This window comes from Poromitra crassiceps (genome assembly GCF_964638095.1).
Source record: "Poromitra crassiceps genome assembly, chromosome: 4".
In the NCBI taxonomy this organism is placed as follows: domain Eukaryota; kingdom Metazoa; phylum Chordata; class Actinopteri; order Beryciformes; family Melamphaidae; genus Poromitra; species Poromitra crassiceps.
In genome coordinates this window covers 33,200,323-33,214,440 of record NC_139626.1, presented here as the reverse complement: position 1 = coordinate 33,214,440, position 14,118 = coordinate 33,200,323, and the positions used below count along the sequence as shown (strand labels likewise).

The 14,118-nt window shown below is 44.2% G+C and overlaps 2 long non-coding RNA genes across 2 annotated transcripts in view; both read left to right on the top strand.

Moving 5' to 3' along the window:
- The first annotated feature begins 7,302 nt into the window (after positions 1-7,302).
- Positions 7,303-12,934, top strand: LOC310775967. Its single transcript, XR_014552683.1, has 3 exons — positions 7,303-7,579; positions 11,326-11,485; positions 12,080-12,934. It is a non-coding gene; the product is annotated as an uncharacterized lncRNA (long non-coding RNA).
- A 410-nt stretch (positions 12,935-13,344) lies between these two features.
- Positions 13,345-14,118, top strand: part of LOC310775336 — a 1,440-nt gene continuing 666 nt past the window's right edge. The window contains exon 1 of the long non-coding RNA XR_014552653.1: positions 13,345-13,545. This is a non-coding gene — a long non-coding RNA (uncharacterized lncRNA). The remainder of the gene's footprint in view (positions 13,546-14,118) is intronic.

Below are 14,118 nucleotides of genomic sequence, written 5' to 3'. Positions count from 1 at the left end.
GGCTTGGTCGGGTGTCCATACAGGCACGATTGGCTGTGTCTGCGGGTGGGAAGACAAATTAAGGGTATGTGTCCTGGTTTATGCTCTAGTGCCTCCTCTGGTCAGTCAGGGTGCCTGTTTGGGATGGAAGGGAACTGGTGGGAATAGCGTGATCCTCCCACGTGCTACGTCCTGCCGGTGAAGCTCCCCGCTGTCAGGTGAAAAGAAGCGGCTGGCAACTTGCCATGTGTTGGAAGAAGCATCGTGCTAGTCTACGGCTCTCCCCAGATCAGCAGAGGGTGGAGCAGCGACCGGGGCAGCAGGAGGAAATTGGCCAAGTACAATTGGGGAGAAAAAAGGCAGGGGGGGCAGGAAAAAAAGTAAAAATAAATTAAACGTAAAGTCCAGGTCAAACTTGGGGTCAGATTAGAAGGCAAACTTTTCATCCATAATTGAAACCTTCCGGCATACAGACAAATCTGATTTGCATGAAGCTCATTTTAATTTAACTCAGTGGAATTAAGTCATCCTGTATGTATAAAACATGAATGAGTCTGTTTGTGAACTATATTTAGGTTTCTCCTCACCCACTTATATATTGTCATACTCAGTACTGTCTCCAATGTCTGCCTAACATTACCTAAGACACCTAAGACATATAAACACCTTAGTTATCAGCTGTTTCTTGCTGCATAAAGCACAGCTGTCACGTTAAGCTAGAACAGCAGCAGTTTGGATTCAACTGACCAAAAAGCAAAACATGCCTCCATTAGCTTCACACTATTGTACTAATGACATATATGACAACAACAATATGGCCTGTGGAGTTCAGTAGAATGGACTACTAGCTATTGTGCAATTAGGCTACACCTCCATTCTGTGTGTCTCAAGAAAGAACTTGAGATGCTAATAATTCTCTTAGCGGTATATCGCTATACAAATTATTGTTCTACTTTGAATTTGTGATAAGCCTTTTGCCTGGAGGACGTTGCGTCTATCTTGCACTGCTCTGTGTGTGTGCGTGCGTGCGACCTTAGTACTGTAATTTATACTCCCAGTTGGGACATAAGACTCTGATTGAACCCTTGTGCGTACATGCTTTGTGCTCAGATTCCATTGGAGATCAAGTAACAGGGATCCAGACTCATGTTTATGTAGTAATTATAAATCCACTAATCACGCAAATAACTGCTGTTATAGTGAAAAGATGCTAAACACAGTCCTCCACATATTGTCGTCTTTTCCCTTCCCTGGGCATTATGAACACTCCATACGCTATCTGAAACTGCTAAAGGCTGTGAAATAGACGTGTTGGTCAGTTCAACTAAAATGTAATATTTTTGAATGTTTTTATACCACATACAGTATAAGCATTTTTTGCTTGTTGGAGGGGGGAAGCATTTCTCTAACAAACCAGGAAAGGAAAAACAACAACATGTAACATGCATAACTGTGATTGTGATACAAATAGTCCAAACTAAGAGCTATGTGCCAGCTTGAGAAATAGTCCAAACTAAGAGCTATGTGCCAGCTTGAGACATAGTCCCAACTAAGAGCCATGGGCCAGCTTGAGAAATAGTCCAAATTTAGAGCTATGGGCCAGCTTGAGAAATAGTCCAAACTAAGAGCTATGGGCCATCTTGAGGAAATAGTCCAAACTAAGAGCTATGTGCCAGCTTGAGAAATAGTCCACACTAAGAGCTATGGGCCAGCTTAAGAAATAGTCCAAACTAATTGCTATGGGCCAGTTTAAGAAATAGTCCAAACGAATTGCTATGGGCCAGCTTGATAGTCCAAACTAAGAGCTATGGACCAGCTTGAGAAATAGTCCAAACTAATTGCTATGGGCCAGTTTAAGAAATAGTCCAAACGAATTGCTATGGGCCAGCTTGATAGTCCAAACTAAGAGCTATGGACCAGCTTGAGAAATAGTCCAAACTAAGAGCTATGGGCCAGCTTGATAGTCCAAACTAAGAGCTATGGACCAGCTTGAGAAATAGTCCAAACTAAGAGCTATGGACCAGCTTGAGAAATAGTCCAAACTAAGAGCTATGGGCCATCTTGAGAAATAGTCCAAACTAAGAGCTATGGGCCATCTTGAGAAATAGTCCAAACTAAGAGCTATGGGCCAGCTTGAGAAATAGTCCAAACTAAGAGCTATGGGCCATCTTGAGAAATAGTCCAAACTAAGAGCTATGTGCCAGCTTGAGAAATAGTCCAAACTAATTGCTATGGGCCAGTTTAAGAAATAGTCCAAACAAATTGCTATGGGCCAGCTTGATAGTCCAAACTAAGAGCTATGGACCAGCTTGAGAAATAGTCCAAACTAAGAGCTATGGGCCAGCTTGATAGTCCAAACTAAGAGCTATGGACCAGCTTGAGAAATAGTCCAAACTAAGAGCTATGGACCAGCTTGAGAAATAGTCCAAACTAAGAGCTATGGGCCATCTTGAGAAATAGTCCAAACTAAGAGCTATGGGCCATCTTGAGAAATAGTCCAAACTAAGAGCTATGGGCCAGCTTGAGAAATAGTCCAAACTAAGAGCTATGGGCCATCTTGAGAAATAGTCCAAACTAAGAGCTATGTGCCAGCTTGAGAAATAGTCCAAACTAAGAGCTATGGACCAGCTTGAGAAATAGTCCAAACTAAGAGCTATGGACCAGCTTGAGAAATAGTCCAAACTAAGAGATATGTGCCAGCTTGAGAAATAGTCCAAACTAAGAGCTATGGGCCATCTTGAGAAATAGTCCAAACTAAGAGCTATGGAGCCAGCTTGAGAAATAGTCCAAACTAAGAGCTATGGGCCATCTTGAGAAATAGTCCAAACTAAAAGCTATGGACCATCTTGAGAAATAGTCCAAACTAAGAGCTAAGGAGCCAGCTTGAGAAATAGTCTAAACTAAGAGCTATGGGCCATCTTGAGAAATAGCCCAAACTAAGAGCTATGGGCCATCTTGAGGAAATAGTCCAAACTAAGAGCTATGGACCAGTTTAAGAAATAGTCCAAACTAATTGCTATGGGCCAGTGTGGTAGTCCAAACTAATTGCTATGGACCAGCTTGATAGTCCAAACTAAGAGCTATGGACCAGCTTGAGAAATAGTCCAAACTAAGAGCCAGCTTGAGAAATAGTCCAAACTAAGAGCTATGGACCAGCTTGAGAAATAGTCCAAACTAAGAGCTATGGACCAGTTTGAGAAATAGTCCAAACTAAGAGCTATGGGCCAGCTTGAGAAATAGTCCAAACTAATAGCTATGGACCAGCTTGAGAAATAGTCCAAACTAATTGCTATGGGCCAGCTTGAGAAATAGTCCAAACTAAGAGCTATGGACCAGCTTGAGAAATAGTCCAAACTAAGAGCTATGGGCCAGCTTGAGAAATAGTCCAAACTAAGAGCTATGGGCCAGCTTGAGAAATAGTCCAAACTAAGAGCTATGGACCAGCTTGAGAAATAGTCCAAACTAAGAGCTATGGACCAGCTTGAACCATCCATAAAAAACATACTGGGAGGTGGATCCTTGGAAAAGAACATGTTACAGTGATGGGGCGTATTTTCATTGTTCAGACTATTTTTCTTTAATTATAGCTAGACAGACATATACATATATATATATATACTGTACTAGAACTGTATCAGGCTTCAAACCAGGGCTTTGTCTTAACACCTACCAAACTATCAACCTAACAAACTTGCAGCCGTATTGCACCTTTCCCCCCACAATATACAATACCTATGCCTTTTTTGGGGGTAACTTCCTACATATAAACCTTTGTTATTATGAATGTTATTCTAGTATAGCCAGTATTTTATATGGGATTCTTCAGTAACTCGACAATTGAAGACCAAGATTGGTACGTGGCACCGACGACAGTACACTCGTGATCAATGTTGATGCTGTGTGGATGTTCACTTGAACTCCTGAACTGTAGTGTGAAAAGTGCATTTGATTGAATGATTCAAGCTGTTGACAGTAAGGAGGAAAATGTGTTCCGGTAGAGGAAACAATGCCAAACCAGAGCTTGCTATCAGTCTTGTGAAGGCTCACAAGGTTTCTGTACTGTAACATAATTGCACTTGAAAATGTTTGATGCCTCATTTTTTGCATAATTATAATAGCTAATATGAAATATGACTTGTCTATTTATTTGTGTGTGTGTGTGCGTTTCATAATAATGTCTATGACTTGTTTTAGTTCCTCTATGTGAATGTCATGTCATTGTCAGAGTAGACCTATTTAATTCGCTTTGCTTTTATCCATTTTAAACGTGTACTATTAGTTAATAGTGGCATGAAAGATTAGTCTGGTATTGGTTCATATCATTCATTACTGAACTAAAGTCTACTTAACATGTAAATAAAGCATTGATATAACGCCTCCGGTATTGTTATATGAGACTGCAGTAAGTGGTAGGAAACGTGCACATTACAAAATTAAAGTGGTTTCTTGTGTGAGAAAGAAGTCCATTTTATTCCAAAAAGCAAAAATAAGTAGGTGCCCTGCAGCAAGATTATCATATTCGGTGAACTTTATTTAAATTATGGTTATTTAATGATAAACTATGCATACAGTAAAAGCGGTTATCCTATCTGTTGACCTAAAACTAATATTATCGAAACAAACCCAGCTGAAAAGCGATGTTACATGTTACTTAGACCACTAGGGGGCAGACTGAGATTTTATAACATGACTGTAGCTCAGCCCAATAAGATCCAACTCTGGGGTGTAATCACATTCACCCCTTAAAGCAGGAGATTATATGTGTGTGTGTGTGTGTGTGTGTGTGTGTGTGTGTGTGTGTGTGTGTGTGTGTGTGTGTGTGTGTGTGTGTGTATATATATATACATATATATATATATATATATACAGTATATACCGGTATATATATATATATATATATATATACATACATATGCATATACATACAGTACACTCGTGATCAATGTTGATAGGAGTTGGGAGTGAACTATGACCAGTATGATCAAACAGCCATGATATAGTCAGTGTTATTCTGTTCTCCCATTGAGCCAAGCCCTAATAAATGAAGCAATAATGAAATGTAATTATTCCTGGTACAATTTACTAAGGGACTTCCAAATGAAAACCATTTCTATAGGAGCCTTGGGAGTAGGAAGGAGCAGTTGGAGGTGGTGTGTGTGTGGAGGAAGGGGGTGCAGGACTGCTCCCCGCGTGCTGGTGGAGGCGATGGTGAAGCTGGATGAGCAGGTGAAGAGGATCGGCTGAGCTGGGCATGACTCCAACACTACTGGGAGGCCCGCAGAGTGGCCTGACAGGTACACACACACACACACCACACACACACTGCTACAGTGTACCATCGCCTTCAATAACAGATCTAATTTTTGTGCAAGTTCCTCTTTTTTTTGACAGTTACATAAAAGTCATCCTTCCACACACACACACACACACACACACACACAAGGGAAACAGCCGTTAGGCGCATAATGAAGTGTGACATTCACATAAAGGAGAACACAGAAAAGACGGCTAAAAAGAGGCTTTCCATCATTTCCCCCAAATCTCTGGCCCACAGTTTGTAAGGATGGATTTCTCTCTGATTTCCAACATTGTGCTCACCACACCTCTCACCATATCAGATATGGTCTAGGTTTAGGATAATATCCTAAACCTATACTCACACACATGCTCTGTAATGGTCATCTATCTATCTATCTATCTATCTATCTATCTATCTATCTATCTATCTATCTACCTATCTATCTATCTATCTATCTATCTATCTATCTATCTATCTATTTATATCTATATATATATCATCAGTATATAAATGGGAGCTCAGTCTGTCCCGCTGATGACATCATCAGTGATGTCATAAATCCCACTGATGACATCATCAATGATGTCATAAATCACACTGATGACATCATCAGCGATGTCATAAATTCACTCTCTCACACACACACACACACAAAGTCACGAGAGAGACTGAGGGAAAGGGGTTTGGGCTAGGGGGAGTGGTTTGGGGGTGTGAGTGGTTTGGGGGTAGGCATGTACCATCACACTGGAAAAGCCAGGCGCGTACCATCACACTGGAAAAGCCAGGCATGTACCATCACACTGGAAAAGCCAGGCGCGTACCATCACACTGGAAAAGCCAGGCGCGTACCATCACACTGGAAAAGCCAGGCGCGTACCATCACACTGGAAAAGCCAGGCACGTACCATCACACTGGAAAAGCCAGGCATGTACCAGCACACTGGAAAAGCCAGGCGTGTACCATCGCACTGGAAAAGGGGCAGCAAATACATTAAATCGAGAGGAGAAGAAGAAGAAGAAGTTCTGTCCAAAATTTAGACCGAAGAAAAAGCAAGTAGTTTGTGGATATTAGTGTTAGGTATTAGGATATAGGATATTAGGATATTAGTGGCCTTTTTGGCCAATCTAAAAGGGGCTATATTGAAACCACACAATTGAGTCATTTTGCTGGGGGCTTCCCTGTGACCTCTTCGTCAAGTTGACGTATATACAGCAGGTCTAGCTGCCATCTGGAACGGTCCAAGTCGAGGCTGACGTTGGAGCACGTTCCCAGCTTAAGCTGTTTATCAGATGAACCGACGTGATGTGTTTCAAATGAACCGTGTCCCACGTGAGTTCCTACTACGCCATGTCGTCATTTGAAATGGACTTATTCTGTTGTTTTCGGTATGAGGACATGTTGAGAGGCCTCACACACTTCCTATCTGAGGAATATGGAGGAGAACGCAATGGTAACTTCATGACATCACAATGGAATCCACAGCAAATGCATAGATCCGTACGCGTGAGAAATATGGGTGTCAGCTGGAGGACCACCAGATGTCGACTCACCCACACACCCACACCCACTCTCCCCCCCCCCCCCCCCCCCCCCCCCCCCACACACACACACACACACACACACACACACACACCACCCCCTGCTCCTTTTCTGTAGGAGCTTCGTCTCCACGGTGACGGAAGACAAAAAAAGAATTGACGCCTAGTTATTAGCACTGTGTGTGTGTGTGTGCGTGTGTGTGTGTGTGTGTGTGTGTGTGTGTGTTTTTGTGTGTGTGTGTGTGTGTGTGTGTGTGTGTGTGTGTGTGTGTGTGTGTGTGTGTGTGTGTGTGTGTGTGTGTGAGAGAGAGAGAGAGAGAGAGAGAGAGAGAGAGAGGACAGGGTGAGGGGGGAGAGAGGCAGTGAAAGAGTTGATGGGGGAGAAGGGGGTGTAGCCTGGAAGGAGAGAGGGTAGGCTGAAGGCTGAAAGAGGAGAAGGAGGAGGTGCAGCAACTCACACAGGAGTTAGTTGGAGTGAGAGAAAGTGAACACGCACCAGACAAAACACAGTAGAAAGGGTCTCTCCTTCGCTGGGTCTCTTCTGTCAGGCTGAGCGGAGCAGCCAGAGACGATCAGGCACCGCAAACAACAACCAAACAAAACAACAGAGGATCAGGCACCGCAAACAACAACCAAACAAAACAACAGAGGATCAGGCACCGCAAACAACAACCAAACAAAACAAGAGGAGGGACAAGAGGAGAAGGAGACTGTGTGGATGGTTTTAAGAAGCACAAGTGGAAACACATTCAGTATATATAGGTAAGAGTCTCTTCTCTATTTGATGTGTGTGATGACATTATGCTTTCTACAGTCACATTACACTCTTATACTCAATGCCATTTTGATCCTTTATGGCTTCTTTGATCATTGTTATTGTACAGAAAGACCAGGAGACATGAGGCTCTTTAAAGACCAGGAGACATGAGGCTCTTTGCTTGAGAAGAACAAGCATTATAGTTATTATAGAAGCAATAGTAGCTTAACAGCATTTACAGTCGATTGATTTGATCTTCATCAAATCTTTAGTGAAGCAGTTCAGCACAGGACAAAACAACCAAAGCAAACCTAGTGAGGTCAGTGAGACAAACGTATTTATGCGACTCGGCCAGAGCCAGAGACTCAACACAAAGGAGATATTCTCCTCTTAATGAGATTGCAGCAGCGTGCTTTGGTCTGGGCCACTTGTGAAACCTGATCTGGGAGCACAAAGCAAGAGAGGAATCTCATCTCAGCAGCAGCAGAGGTCGGCCACTGGCAGTCCTCAGACCAGCAGGTGGTTGAGACCAGACAGGCATTCAGTCGCATATACAGTGCTACACACATGATGCATACGTGTCTGTCCGTGCATGCTCTCTCTCTCACTCTCACACACACACACACACACACACACACACACACACACACACACACACGCACGCACGCACTTCACTTCTCTTTTTGTGAAACCTGCACTTTGACTAACAGAGAGACGAGGAACCGGCAACATTATCTGCCGCTGCAGTGAGATCATTTGACTAGAAAATAGCATGAAATAAGCTTGGTAGGGTTAGGGTTAGGGTAGGTCTGGAAACCAGATACAAACCACCAACCAAATTGGTTTCTACTCTCTGAAGCATGCAGGTATAGAGATGCAGGCAAGGGACCCCCCCCCCCACACACACACACACACACTCTCTCTCACACACACACACACACACACACACACACACACACACACACACACACACACACACACACACACACACACACACACTCTCTCTCTCTCACACACACACACACACACACACACACACACACACACACACACACACTCTCTCTCTCTCACACACACACACACACACACACACACACACACACACACACACACACACACACACACACTACCCAGCTGGCCCACACAGAGCTGGTGCATGCAGCCCAGCCCTGATGACAGGCTTCGCTCTTCAGATGCCAGCAGGCCTGAAATAGTTTAGGATGAAACCACAGCTCCTTTACTGTATCCACACACACCCAGGCTTTGGCAGGGAATCACATGGGCTATCCACAAGCACACACACACACACACACACACACACACACACACACACACACTCTCTCTCTCACACACACACAGACACGCACGCACGCACACACACACACACACACACACACACACACACACACACACACATACACACACACACACACACACACACACACACACACACGCACACACGCACACACACGCACGCACACACACACACACACACACACACACACACACACACACACACGCACAGAGCAAGCAAAGTAGTGGGCTAATTAGAGGTGCTGATATCCTGTGTTGCTATAATGAGTGACTGCTCAAAAAACAGAGTTTGGGATACAAGGCCTGTAATGTACCTCCTGTAGCATGTAGGCTATATACCAGGCTACCTCCTGTAGCATGTAGGCTATATACCAGGCTACCTCCTGTAGCATGTAGGCTATATACCAGGCTACCTCCTGTAGCATGTAGGCTATATACCAGGCCTACCTCCTGTAGCATGTAGGCTATATACCAGGCCTACCTCCTGTAGCATGTAGGCTATATACCAGGCCTACCTCCTGTAGTATGTAGGCTATATACCAGGCTACCTCCTGTAGCATGTAGGCTATATACCAGGCTACCTCCTGTAGCATGTAGGCTATATACCAGCCTACCTCCTGTAGCATGTAGGCTATATACCAGGCCTACCTCCTGTAGCATGTAGGCTATATACCAGGCCTACCTCCTGTAGCATGTAGGCTATATACCAGCCTACCTCCTGTAGCATGTAGGCTATATACCAGGCCTACCTCCTGTAGCATGTACCAGGCCTACCTCCTGTAGCATGTAGGCTATATACCAGGTCTACCTCCTGTAGCATGTAGGCTATATACCAGGCTACCTCCTGTAGCATGTAGGCTATATACCAGGCCTACCTCCTGTAGCATGTAGGCTATATACCAGGCTACCTCCTGTAGCATGTATATACCAGGCTACCTCCTGTAGCATGTAGGCTATATACCAGGCTACCTCCTGTAGCATGTAGGCTATATACCAGGCCTACCTCCTGTAGCATGTAGGCTATATACCAGGCCTACCTCCTGTAGCATGTAGGCTATATACCAGGCTACCTCCTGTAGCATGTAGGCTATATACCAGGCCTACCTCCTGTAGCATGTAGGCTATATACCAGGCTACCTCCTGTAGCATGTAGGCTATATACCAGGCTACCTCCTGTAGCATGTAGGCTATATACCAGGCTACCTCCTGTAGCATGTAGGCTATATACCAGGCCTACCTCCTGTAGCATGTAGGCTATATACCAGGCCTACCTCCTGTAGCATGTAGGCTATATACCAGGCTACCTCCTGTAGCATGTAGGCTATATACCAGGCTACCTCCTGTAGCATGTAGGCTATATACCAGGCCTACCTCCTGTAGCATGTAGGCTATATACCAGGCTACCTCCTGTAGCATGTAGGCTATATACCAGGCCTACCTCCTGTAGCATGTAGGCTATATACCAGGCTACCTCCTGTAGCATGTAGGCTATATACCAGGCCTACCTCCTGTAGCATGTAGGCTATATACCAGGCTACCTCCTGTAGCATGTAGGCTATATACCAGGCTACCTCCTGTATCATGTACCAGGCCTACCTCCTGTAGCATGTAGGCTATATACCAGGCTACCTCCTGTAGCATGTAGGCTATATACCAGGCCTACCTCCTGTAGCATGTAGGCTATATACCAGGCCTACATGCTACAGACTACCTCCTGTAGCATGTAGGCTATATACCAGCCTACCTCCTGTAGCATGTAGGCTATATACCAGGCTACCTCCTGTAGCATGTAGACTATATACCTGTCTACCTCCTGTAGCATGTAGGCTATATACCAGGCTACCTCCTGTAGCATGTAGGCTATATACCAGCCTACCTCCTCTAGCATGTAGGCTATATACCAGCCTACATATACCAGCCTACCTCCTGTAGCATGTAGGCTATATACCAGGCCTGCCGCTTGCCAAGCTGGCCATGCAGCTTGCATTCGCAGCTCGGCCGCTGCGCGGCCTTGCCCGCAGCTCGGCCGCTGTGTGGCCTTGCCTTCCCTATTGGTGCGTGCACAATGTCTCCCTCTCTCTCTCCCTCGGTCTCCCCCCCTCTCTCTCCCTCTCCTCTCCCTCTTTTCTCTCTCCCTCAGTCTCTCTCCCTCTCTCTCTCCCTCTCCCTCAGTCTCTCTCGTGAGCCTCCTCAGTCTCTCTCGTGAGCCTCAGACTGATGACATCACTGATGACATCATCACTGATGGTCATCAGTGTGTGTCTGTCTCGTGTGTGTGTGTGTGTGTGTGTGTGTGTGTGTGTGTGTGTGTGTGTGTGTGTGTGTGTGTGTTTGTTTGTGTGTGTGTGTGTGTGTGTGTGTGTGTGTGTGTGTGTGTGTTTTCATGCATTTAACCGAAATCCCTATACTAAAAGCCCATTCACTTTTCCTCTTCCAGCTGTCTGTCTGCATCTGCATCACTCAGCATCTAGAAGTCAGGATGGAGGTGAAAGACGAGATGATGGACATCCTTCAGAAGGTGTGGACCAAACTGCAGGGTCTCCCACAAGCCAACCCACTGGAGCTGGGGGCCTTCTTTGTGCTCATCTTGTTTTTTGGTGAGTTTTTAGACCAGAGATCAGAGGTGTTGACCGAGTCAACTTTGCATGTGTCCCAAGTCAGTCTCAAGTCAAGTCCCAAGTCTTGTAGATTACCAAGTCAACGTCAGAACAAATCAAGAGTCCACTATCAATTTAATAGCTTGAAGAAAACAAAATATAGGACTTTTCAAAGCAATGTGGTTTTAAAAGGGTAAAAACCTTGTAAAGAGCACCATGACTTTGATTTAATCACTTTCAACTTCAATAAATTCAATCATCCCATACAAATTCAGAAAACATAATTTAGATTCAGTCATCTACTGGAACAAATCTCATACATACACAAACACAAAAATCGTCTCACGTCAAGACTTTAGAAACCTTTTCAAGTCATCAAAGTACAAGTCAAAGTCAAGTCTCAATACTTCTCTGCATTCATCAAGTCAAGTCTCAAGCAATTCAAACTGTGATTGACTGGAGTGCCCACCTCTGGCAAATATGTAACAAAACTGTTTCTCTTCCTCCCCTTCTCTGACCTGCCCAATATCCCTATCCACCCCCACCCCTCCATTTTCTACCCGTCCCATCCGCTCTCCTCTTCTCTCCTTCCAGCCACGTTTCTCTTCCTGATCATGCTGTCGTGCGTCCACTGCTGCTGCTGCGGGAAGCCAAAGTACCAGGGCTCCCGAGTGCAGCCTCTGCAGCCCATCTGAAGGGGAACCAACTCCACGCTCCATAAATACAACATCCAGCCTTCAGATAATGACATGCTATGACATGGGGCATTTAGCCAGCAAGGGAAATGCTTCTCCTCCCCTCTAGAATCAGAGATCTCTTCAAATGAGACATCAAGCAGAGATGGATGAGAAATGTCCAGGATACTTCCTCAATTGGGACACTGGATAAACAAAGAGAGCCATGGAGCCGTCATGGGGGGTTCAGCACAGATTCACTATAGCCACACTGTGCTGCTCCAAGAGCAAGCAGCTCCACGCTTTGAGCGGAGACATGGATGAAACGATGGGGAAGCCAAGTTAAGATATGTGCTTGAATGGCAGAGAGACTCATTACAGATGCAGTAGTTTTGTAGCCTGTTGATATTTGATATTTTGATATTTAGCTGTGTATATCAGAAATGTGAGAAACAAACGCTCTGCTCCTTTCATGCTGAACTTAATGGAAAATATACATAAATTCCAGCTTGGTGTATGCATGGCATGCATGTGTTTTCCAGTGGAAACTTGCCAGTGGGGGAAAAAAGAGAGAATGGCGTCCTCTGCTGGTTCAGTGCGGAGACTGTTTTGCAAAACGTGCCAATCTGTGCCAATGGAAGAATATGACATGCTTTGACAAGGTTTTCCCATTCCAATATGGCAGAATTACATTAGCATTATTTATACTGTACTTTCCCTCCACATACAATGTTTTCATTGAAACAGAACAGTGTTGGATTAGATGTTACTCAGGAGCAACATGGTAATAAGTTTAGATTTTAATAAATGTTCAATATTGACATTTCTTTTTGACTCATTTCATATAAGGTCACATGAACACATCACCATCTATCTATCTATCTATCTATATGATATGGTCACTCACTGATCTGAATGTTGCATGCCTTTCTCTGCATAACTGAGTCAACTTCATACCAGAACAGTTTTTTTTAAATCAAGACCACATCAGTAAAGAGAGAGAACACTGTTGTATGCGTACCTTATCACCAGGCCTCTCCTTTGGCTCCAGCAGTCAATATTATCAGTAAACATTAACCAGGAGCTCTGTTTCTCTTTGCCATATCCAGACGCACACAGCACAGGTTACAGTGTCACTCGCCTTGAAGCCTTGAAGCCCTTTGCAGAGTTTGGGTTTTATTACACTTCACACAAAGTGTAACCGGTCGCTGTTGATTCTGATGTTTAGGCTGCGTTCAAACAGTTTCAGGACAGGCCCTGGATCAGGAAGTGAGCTGAGGAGGGCGACTTGCTGAGTCATCTGTTCTCACAAACTCTATTCACACAACATTGGGAGGCACTGAGCCGTGGAGAGGATCAGCTGTTGCAGGACATGGCTGTGGAGAGGTGAGTTTTTCCAATGAGATTGTGCTGCCTGGGGGCTGTTATTAGACTGTAATAGACATGATCTCATCAGCCGAGCATTTACGCTATTTGCCCGCTTATGTATGATTCTATGCTGTATAAGGAGCTCAGAAAATAGTCGAGTAAACCTTATGACAAGAGGATGATGATGGTGATGATGATGTGGACAAATACAACTACTTTGATCAGTAGTCATTATATGGGACACCAAATTCAACATTGGCCTATCGCGATACAAACATGTGACTATACCTATCGTGGGACAGACAAATGAATCGCGATATTAACTACATTTCATTCTGCTGTAATTACAAAAGATGCATGAGCATCACATTTGACAAGCTTTCCATCAAAAATATTATGATTGTCACTTTGTAATGACATTTTTCAATTGTTTACATTCTGGCAGCCATTATGCCATTGCTAGAAAGATTTTTGGCTCAGAAATAAACATAATTCTGCACATAGTCACTTTGATTCACATTGAGTCACATTGATTCATCATGAACCCATATCGTGTATCGAATCGTATCATGAGATAAGCATATCGTCCCA